A 9178-nucleotide genomic window follows, 5' to 3' on the forward strand; every position below is an offset into this window, starting at 1 on the left:
AGCAACGGATACAATAAATGATATTGGTGGATGTGAGGGTAAAACTTTGATGGATATGGAAGGCTCCTTTAGGGCCTTGGATGGAGTTGAGGGAGGACGTGTGGGCGCAAGTTTTGCAATTCCTGTGGTGGCAGGGGAAGGTGCCAGGACGGGAGGATGGGTTGTTGGGGGGCATGGACCTGACCAGACAGTCACAGAGGGAATGGTCTTTGCGGAAGGTAGAAAGGGGTGGGGAGGGAAATATATCCCCAGTGGTGGGGTCCATTTGGAGGTGGCGGAAATGTTGGTGGATGATTTGGTTTATGCAAAGGTTGGTAGGGTGGAAGGTGAGCACCAGGGGCATTCTGTCCTTGTTACGGTTGGAGGGGTGTGGTCTGAGGGTGGAGGTGCGGTATGTGGACGAGATGCGTTGGAGGGCATCTTTAACCATGTGGGAAGGGAAATTGCAGTCTCTAAACAACGAGGCCATCTGGTGTGTTCTGGAGGCCATCTGTGTGTAATGGAGATGGAGAGGTCCAGGAAGGGGAGGGAGGTGTCAGAGATGGTCCAGGTAAATTTAAGGTTAGGGTGGAATGTGTTGGTAAAGTTGATGAATTGCTCAACCTCCCGGCTGGAGCATGAGGTGGCGCCAATGCAGTCATCAATGTAGCGGAGGAAGAGGTGGGGAGTGGTGCCAGTGCAACTACAGAAGATGGGCTGTTCTACGTAGCCAACAAAGAGACAAGCATAGCTGGGGCCCATGCAGGTGCTCATGGCTACCCCTTTGGTCTGGAGGAAGTGGGAGGATTCGAAGGAGAAATTGTTAAGGGTGAGGACCAGTTCGGCCAAATGAATGAGAGTGTCGGTGGAAGGGTACTGTTGGGGACATTGGGAGAGGAAAATACGGAGGGCTTGGAGGCATGAGGCATTGGGTGCTGGGGAAATGGAAGTCTTGGAGGAGGTGGAGGGCATGGGTAGTGTCTCGAATGTATGTGGGGAGTTCCTGGACTAGGGGGGATAGGACAGTGTCGAGGTAGGTAGAGATGAGTTCAGTGGGGCAGGAGCATGCTGAGAACAATGGGTCAGTCAGGGTGGTCAGGCTTGTGGATCTTGGGAAGGAGGTAGAACCGGGCAGTGCGGGGTTCCTGGACTATGAGCTGTGGGTGGGAGATCTCCTGAGGTGATGAGGTTTTGTATGGTCTGGGAGATGATGGTTTGATGATGGGGGGTGGGTTCATGGTCGAGGGGGCAGTAGGAAGAGGTGTTCTCGAGTTGGCGTTTGGCTTCAGCGGTGTAGAGGTCAGTGCGCCAGACTACCACTGCGTCCCCTTTATCTGCTGGCTTGAATGTGAGGTTGGGATTGGAGCAGAGGGTATGGAGGGCTGCGCGTTGTGAGGGTGAGAGGTTGGAGTGGGGGAGGGAGTGTAGACAGGTTGAGGCAGTTAATGTCCCGGCGGCAGTTGGAAATGAAAAGGTCGAGGGCAGGTAATAGGCCAGCACAGGGTGTCCTGGTGGATGGACTATGTTGGAGGCAAGTGAAGTGGTCCTCGGAAGGTGGGCGGGAGTCCTGATTGTGAAAGTAAGCTCGGAGGCGGAGGTGGCGGAAGAAGTGTTCGATGTTACGGCATGTATTAAATTCATTGATGCTTGGGTGGAGGAGGATGAAGCTGAGTCCTTTGCTGAGGACTGATCGTTCGTCCTCAGTGAGGGGGAGGTCTGGAGGGATGGTGAACACTTGGCAGGGCTGGGATCTGGGATCTGGTGTGGGTGTGGAGCTGGGAGTGGGGGCGGAGCCTGTAACTGGAGTGGGTGTGGTGATGGGGGGCATGGGAGTAGAGTCATGAGCAGGGGTGGTGTTCCCCTCAGGGTTCTGGGGGTGGGGATGGTGACAGTGGGATCTGTGGGGGCATGTCAGCAGAGTGCAGGTGAGTGGCGTTGGTTGGGGGTGGAAGTGGTGGCAAACACGGCAGTAGGGGGGGCGGAAGTCACTGAGCATGTGACATCAGTGATGATATGGGGGCGGAAGTGATGTCACGTGTGATGCATGAGGAATAGTAAGGGGCGGAAGTGGCTGTGGAAGTGGCTATGTTGGGGGCGGAAGTGGTGTCATTCATCACCGTGGCTGCAGCAGCCGCACGGCTAATGGCGTCCGTGCAGTTCCAGAGGCCGGGGGAATCTAGTGGAATGTTTGAGGATGCTGGTTAATAATAAGGGTAAATTTCAGGTTCTATGCTTTGGATGGAAGAATAGAGGAACTGAACATTACTTAAATGAGAAAGGAACTGCAGAAAACGGCAGCACTGAGAAATTTGAGGGTCTTCCTAAGTCCCAAAAAGCTAGCATACGAGTTCAATGCGTAATAGAGAAGGCAAATGGAATGTTGGCCTTTATTTCCAAGAACACTGTGAATAGCTTTGCTTCCCTTATCTAAGGAAAGATGTGCTGACATTGGAGGCAGTCCACAGAAGATTCATTACATCAATTGTGATTCTTGTGGCACTCCACTGGTCACAGGCCTCCAGTCTGAAAACCAACCCTCCACCACCACCCTCTGTCTTGTACCTTTGAGCCAGTTCTGTATCCAAATGGCTAGTTCTCCCTTTGTTCCGTGAGATCTAACCTTGCAATTCTGGTCTCCTTCCTATCGGAAAGATGTTGTGAAACTTGAAAGGGTTCAGAAAAGATTTAGAAGGATGTTGCCAGGGTTGGAGGATTTGAGATACAGGGAGAGGCTGAACAGGCTGGGGCTGTTTTCCCTGGAGCATCAGAGGCTGAGGGGTGACTTTATAAAGGGTTACAAAATTATGAGGGGCATGGATAGGATAAATAGACAGTCTTTTCCCTGGGATGGGGGAGTCCAGAACTAGAGGGCATAGATTTCGGGTGAGAGGGGAAAGATATAAAAGGGACCTAAGGGGCAACTTTTTCACGCAGAGGTGATACGTGTATGGAATCAGCTGCCAGAGGAAGTGGTGGAGACTATACAATTGCAAAATTTAAAAGGCATTTGGATGGGTATATGAATAGGAAGGGTTTGGAGGGATATGGGTCGGGTGCTGGCAGGTGGGGCTACATTGAGTTGGGATATCTGGTCGGCATGGACGGGTTGGACTAAAGGGTCTGTTTCCGGGAAAACAGAGTTGCACATTATTGGATCAGCCATAATCTCATTAAATGGTGGAGCAGACTTGATCGGCTGAATAGCCTTCTTCGACTCCTGCATCATAGTGGGTTTTGGTTTGGAAGTGGGCAGTCAGTTGAAATAAGAAGGTGGAACTGTGTTGACTGCATTTACAGGCTTTTGGATAACAGCACAGAGTAGAATGTAGATGGAAAATAACATTGGGTTGAGGATAAATCTTTGGGGGAACTTCAGAGGAAATAGTATGGAAATAAGACGTGACACCATTGCAAGTGATTCTCTGATTACAGATGCATTGATAGGAATGGAGTTGAGAGTGTGGTGCTGAAAAAGCACAGCAGGTCAGGCAGCATCCGAGAAGCAGGAAAATTGATATTTTGGGCAAAAGCCCTTCATCAGGAATGAGGCTGGGAGCCCTGAGGGTGGAGAGATATGTTGGAGGGGGATGGGGCAGGGGGGAATGCAGTTGAGAGTGCAATAGGTGGATGGAGGTGTGAGTAAAGGTGATAGGTTGGAGGAGAGGATGGAGCGGATAGGTGGGAAAGAAGATGGACAAGGTGGGACAGGTCACGAGGGTGGTGCTGAGCTGGAAGGTTGGAACTGGGATAAGGTGGGAGGAGGAGAAATGAGGAAACTGGTGAACTCCACATTGATGCCATGGGATTGGAGGCGCCACACTCTCGACTCTAATATCCAGCATCTGGAATCCTCACTTTTGCATAGTTGATAGAAATGGAGCCAAGTTAATGTAACCTTATCCAGATAGATGAAGGAGACGTGATGGAGGAGGAATTTGTGGTCAAATGTGCCAAAGGCTGCAAACAAATCAAAGGGAGTTGAGAAGTTATAGTTTATCTCCATGACAGTCACAAGGGGCACTATTTGTGACTTTTTGTTTGGCAATTTTGTACTATGGGGAGAAAGTGAGGACTGCAGATGCTGGAGATCAGAGCTGAAAATGTGTTGCTGGAAAAGCGCAGCAGGTCAGGCAGCATCCAAGGAACAGGAGAATCGATGTTTCGGGCATAAGCCCTTCTTCAGGAAGCCCATTCCTTAAGAAGGGCTTATGCCCGAAACGTCGATTCTCCTGTTCCTTGGATGCTGCCTGACCTGCTGCGCTTTTCCAGCAACACATTTTCAGCAATTTTGTACTAATGCAGGAATGGAAATCTAAATGGAGGGAATCAAACATTAAGTTCTGGGACAGAAATGGAAGGTTATTAGACAGGACAAAAGATTGCAGAGTTGTTTTTAAGATGGGTAAAGATGATAGATTTAAAAAAAAATGATGTGGAGGTGCCAGTGTTGAACAGGGGTGGATAAAGTTAAAAATCACACAATAAACCTGTTTCCTGTTGGACTATAGCCTGGTGTGTGATTTTTTAACTTGTAGATTTGAAAATGGGAGGGAAGGGGCATTATTTGAATAGATAGAAATGTTAGCTAGCTAGGAAATCAAGTATGAAATTCAGCACTTTAATGGACTAGTGGGCAGCACGGTGGCACAGTGGTTAGCACTGTACCTCACAGCACCAGAGACCCAGGTTCAATTCCTGCCTCAGGCAACTGTCTGTGGAGTTTGCACATTCTCCCCGTGTCTGCGTGGGTTTCCTCCAGGTGCTCTGGTTTCTTCCAACAGTCCAAAAATGTGTAGGTCAGGTGAATTGGCCATGCTAAATTGCCCATAGTGTTAGGTGACGGGGTAAACGTAGGGGAATGGGTCTGGGTGGGTTGCTCTTCGGAGGGTCGGTGTGGACTTGTTGGTCCAAAGGGCCTGTTTCCACACTGTAAGTAATCTAAGTGCTGATGTATATTTTGTTCCACAAATCCAGACGACATAAGTTTCTGTACAATGGTAGATGCTTTATTATCGGACAGTCAGTGAGAGGTTCTCAATGTCCCCAAAAGTAGTCATATGTCTACTTGTGATGACATTTCTCCACAAATCTCTGCTCTACACACAAAGACAGTATCTTTTATAGGGATTAAACAAAAGGTTTATCAATCACATGGTCGATTGTCATTAGATAGTTTATGATAGGTAATTATGAATTTACAAAACCCGATGAATGTCAATGTCCTATGATAACTTGTGAATGGATTACAGGGACTAATTATCGTATTCTTCATGATCATGTGTTGATGGGAAGAGATTAAAACAGAAGGGTTTGCTTGTTCTCAATGGGGGATTCGCATACCTATCCTAATATGGAGGGGAAGCAAGATAATGGGAGCAGGAGGCAGTTTAACAGGTTTGTGGCCAAGGCTATCAGTCTTGTCTAGGAAGGACAAATATCTTTGAGGCTGCAGAGGAATCCACGTGTGGCTCCACTAGACTTCTGTGATATTGTAAGAGGACAGGCTTCCAATTGATACTGCAGTGAGTCTTTGTGCAGTCGCATGTTTAACCCTTGAGTCCCCAATATGCCTTGAAAGAGAAGTAAAACATGGAACTGATCCCTTTGTGGCTTTCTAACTTCCTCACGAGGGGCAAGAGAAAATAAGATGGATCTCATGCACAAAATGTGCTTGGAGAGTGCATGAGAGGAGATAGGAGGAAAGCTGGAAAAATATATTAGTTATGGATTAGGGCAGAGTAGGAAACATTGTAAACATGAGATAGATTTAGAATAAAACTACTAGCAACTACTATTTGAAAATATGGGATCAATTGGTATGATCCCAGTTTCTCTATCTCTGTTGTGTCTGTTCTTCAAATGTCACCACCCACACCAGCATTTCTAAAGTGTCTTCCTTGTTCAACTGAGAAATCCTCACCAACAGGGCTCTTGACCATATCCAACTCACTTCCTTCTATTGTCAACCCTTCTCATCCTCCCAGAACCTCAATACAGTTTCTGAAACCTCACCTTCCAACCTAACAACTTAAAAAAGCTTTGCAGTCAAGAAGGACAGATCACATAGAACAAAGAACAAAGAAAATTACAGCACAGGAACAGACCCATTGGCCCTTCAAGTCTGTGCCAATCCCGATCATCTATCTAAACCTGTTGTCTATTTTCCAAGGTGAAAATGTGTTGCTGGAACAGCGCAGCAGGTCAGGCAGCATCCAGGGAACAGGAGAATCGACGTTTCGAGCATAAGCCCTTCTTCAGGAATGAGGAAAGTTTGTCCAGCAGGCTAAGATAAAAGGTAGGGAGGAGTGACTTGGGGGAGGGGCGTCGGAAATGCGATAGGTGGAAAGAGGTCAAGGTGAGGGTGATAGGTCAGACTGGGGTGGGGGCAGAGAGGTCAGGAAGAAGATTGCAGGTTCGGAAGGCGGTGCTGAGTTCGACCCCCCATCTTGTCTCAGTCAAATCCCCCCCCCCCACCTTGTCTCAGTCAAATCCCACCCGGACCAACCAACCCAACCACCCTATAGCTCAACACTTCAACTCCCCCTCCCACTCCACCAAGGATATGCAGGTCTTTGGACTCCTCCATCGCTAGACCACAACAAGACGACGGTTGGAGGAAGAGCGCCTCATCTTCTGCCTAGGAACCCTCCAATCACAAGGGATGAACTTGGATTTCACCAGTTTCCTCATTTCCCCTCCCCCCACCTTGTCTCAGTTGAATCCATCGAACTCAGCACCGCCTTCCTAACCTGCAATCTTCTTCCTGACCTCTCCGCCCCCACCCCAGTCTGACCTATCACCCTCACCTTGACCTCTTTCCACCTATCACATTTCCGACGCCCCTCCCCCAAGTCCCTCCTCCCTACCTTTTATCTTAGCCTGCTGGACACACTTTCCTCATTCCTGAAGAAGGGCTTATGCCCGAAACGTCGATTCTCCTGTTCCCTGGATGCTGCCTGACCTGCTGCGCTTTTCCAGCAACACATTTTCAGCTCTGATCTCCAGCATCTGCAGACCTCACTTTCTCCTCCCGTCTATTTTCCAAGGATCTATATCCCTCTGCTCCCTGCCCATTCATGTATCTGTCTAGATACATCTTAAATGATGCTATCATGCCCATCTCCACCATCTCCACTGGCAACACATTCCAGGTACCCACTACCCTCTGCATAAAGAATTTTCCACACATATTTCCCTTTAACTTTTCTGCTCTCACCTTGAACTTGTGACCCCTAATAACTGAGCCACCACTCTGGGAAAAAAAGCTTCTTGCTATCCATCCTGTCTATAGTTCTCATGATTTTGTAGACCTCAATCAGGTCCCCTCTCAACCTCCATCTTTCTAATGAAAATGAACCTAATCTACTCAACCTCTCTTCATAGCTAGTGCCCTCCATACAGGTAACATCCTGGTGAACTTCCTCTGAACCCTCTCCAAAGCATCCACATCCTTCTAGAAATGTGGCGACCAGAAATGTACGCAGTATTTCAAATGTGGCTGAACCAAAGTCCTGTACAACTGTAAGATGACCTACTAACTCTTGTACTCAATACCCCATCCAATGAAGGAAAACGTGCTTTCTTGACCACTCTATCGACTTGTGTTGCCACCTTCAGGTACAATGGACCTGAACACCCAAATCTTTCTGTCATCAGTTTTCCCAGCATGTTTCCATTTCCTATATAGTTCACTCTAGAATTGGATCTTCCAAAATTTATCACCCCACATTTGCCTGAATTGAACTCCATCTGCTATTTCTCCGCCCAACTCTCTAATCTGTCTATATTCTGCTGCATCCTTTGACAGGCCCATTCACTTTGCTACTCCACCAACATTAGTGTCACCTGCAAACTTGCTAATCAGACCACCTATACCTTCCTCCAGATCATTTATATCACAAACAACAGTGGTCCCAGCACGGATCCCTGTGGAACACATATGGTTACAGTTCTCAATTTTGAGGAACCCCCTTCCACTACTACTCACGATCTTTGTTGCCCAGCCAGTTCTTTATCCATCTAGCTAATACATCCTGGACCCCACACAACTTCACATTCTCCATTAGCCTACCAAGGGGAACCTTATCAAACGCCTTACTGAAGTCCATGTATATGACATGTATAGCCCTTCCCTCATCAATCAACTTTGTCACTTCCTCAAAGAATTCTATTAAGTTGGTAAACATGAGCTTCCCTGCACAAAACCATGTTGCCTATCACTGATAAGCCCACTTGCTTCCAAATATAAATAGATCCTATCCCTCAGTATCTTCTCCAGCAGCTTCCCTACCACTGACGCCAAGCTCACCTGTCTATAATTACCCAGATCATCCGTTACTTTTCTTAAACAAGAGGGCAACATTAGCAATTTTCCTGTCCTCTGGGACCTCATCCATGTTCAAGGATGCTGTAAAGATATCTCTTAGGGCCCCAGCTATTTCCCCTCTCACTTACCTCAGTAAACTTAATGCCTTTTAGAGTACCCAACATTTGCTCCCTCCTTATTCCGACTTGACCTAGAGTAATCAAACCTCTAATCCTAACCTCAACATCCATCATGTCACTCTCCTAAGTGAATATCAATGTAAAGTACTCATTAAGAATCTCACCTATTTTTTCTGACTCCATGCATAACTTTCCTCCTTTGTTCTTGAGTGAGCCAACCCTTTCTCTCTAGTTACCCTATTGCTCCTTTTCTATGAATAAAAGTCTTTGGGATTTTCCTTAATGCTGTTTGCTAAAGGTATGTCATGACCCCTTTTTACCCTCTTAATTCCTTGTTTCAGATTGTTCCTACTTTCTCAATATTTTTCCAAAGGTTCATCTGTTTTCTGTCGCCTAGACCTTATGTATCCTTCCTTTCTCCTCTTAGCTAGTCTCACAATTTCACTTGTCATCCATAGTTCCCTCATCTTGAATTTCTATCTCTCATTTTCACAGGGACATGTCTGTTCTGCACACTAATCAACCTCTCTTTAAAAGCCTCATACATATCAAATGTGAATTTACCCTCAAACAGCTGCACCCAATCCACATTCCCCACCACCTGCCGAATTTTGCTATAGTTGGCCTTCCCCCAATTTAGTACTCTCGTCTTTGTCCATGAATATTCTAAAACTTATGGAGTTGTGATCACTATTACCAAAATAATCCCCTACTGAAACTTCAACCACCTGACCGGGCTCATACTCCAACACCA

This window comes from Chiloscyllium plagiosum, unplaced genomic scaffold (genome assembly GCF_037043375.1).
Source record: "Chiloscyllium plagiosum isolate Xiang-an unplaced genomic scaffold, Cpla_swu_hap1 HiC_scaffold_11, whole genome shotgun sequence".
NCBI classification, from domain to species: Eukaryota; Metazoa; Chordata; class Chondrichthyes; order Orectolobiformes; family Hemiscylliidae; genus Chiloscyllium; species Chiloscyllium plagiosum.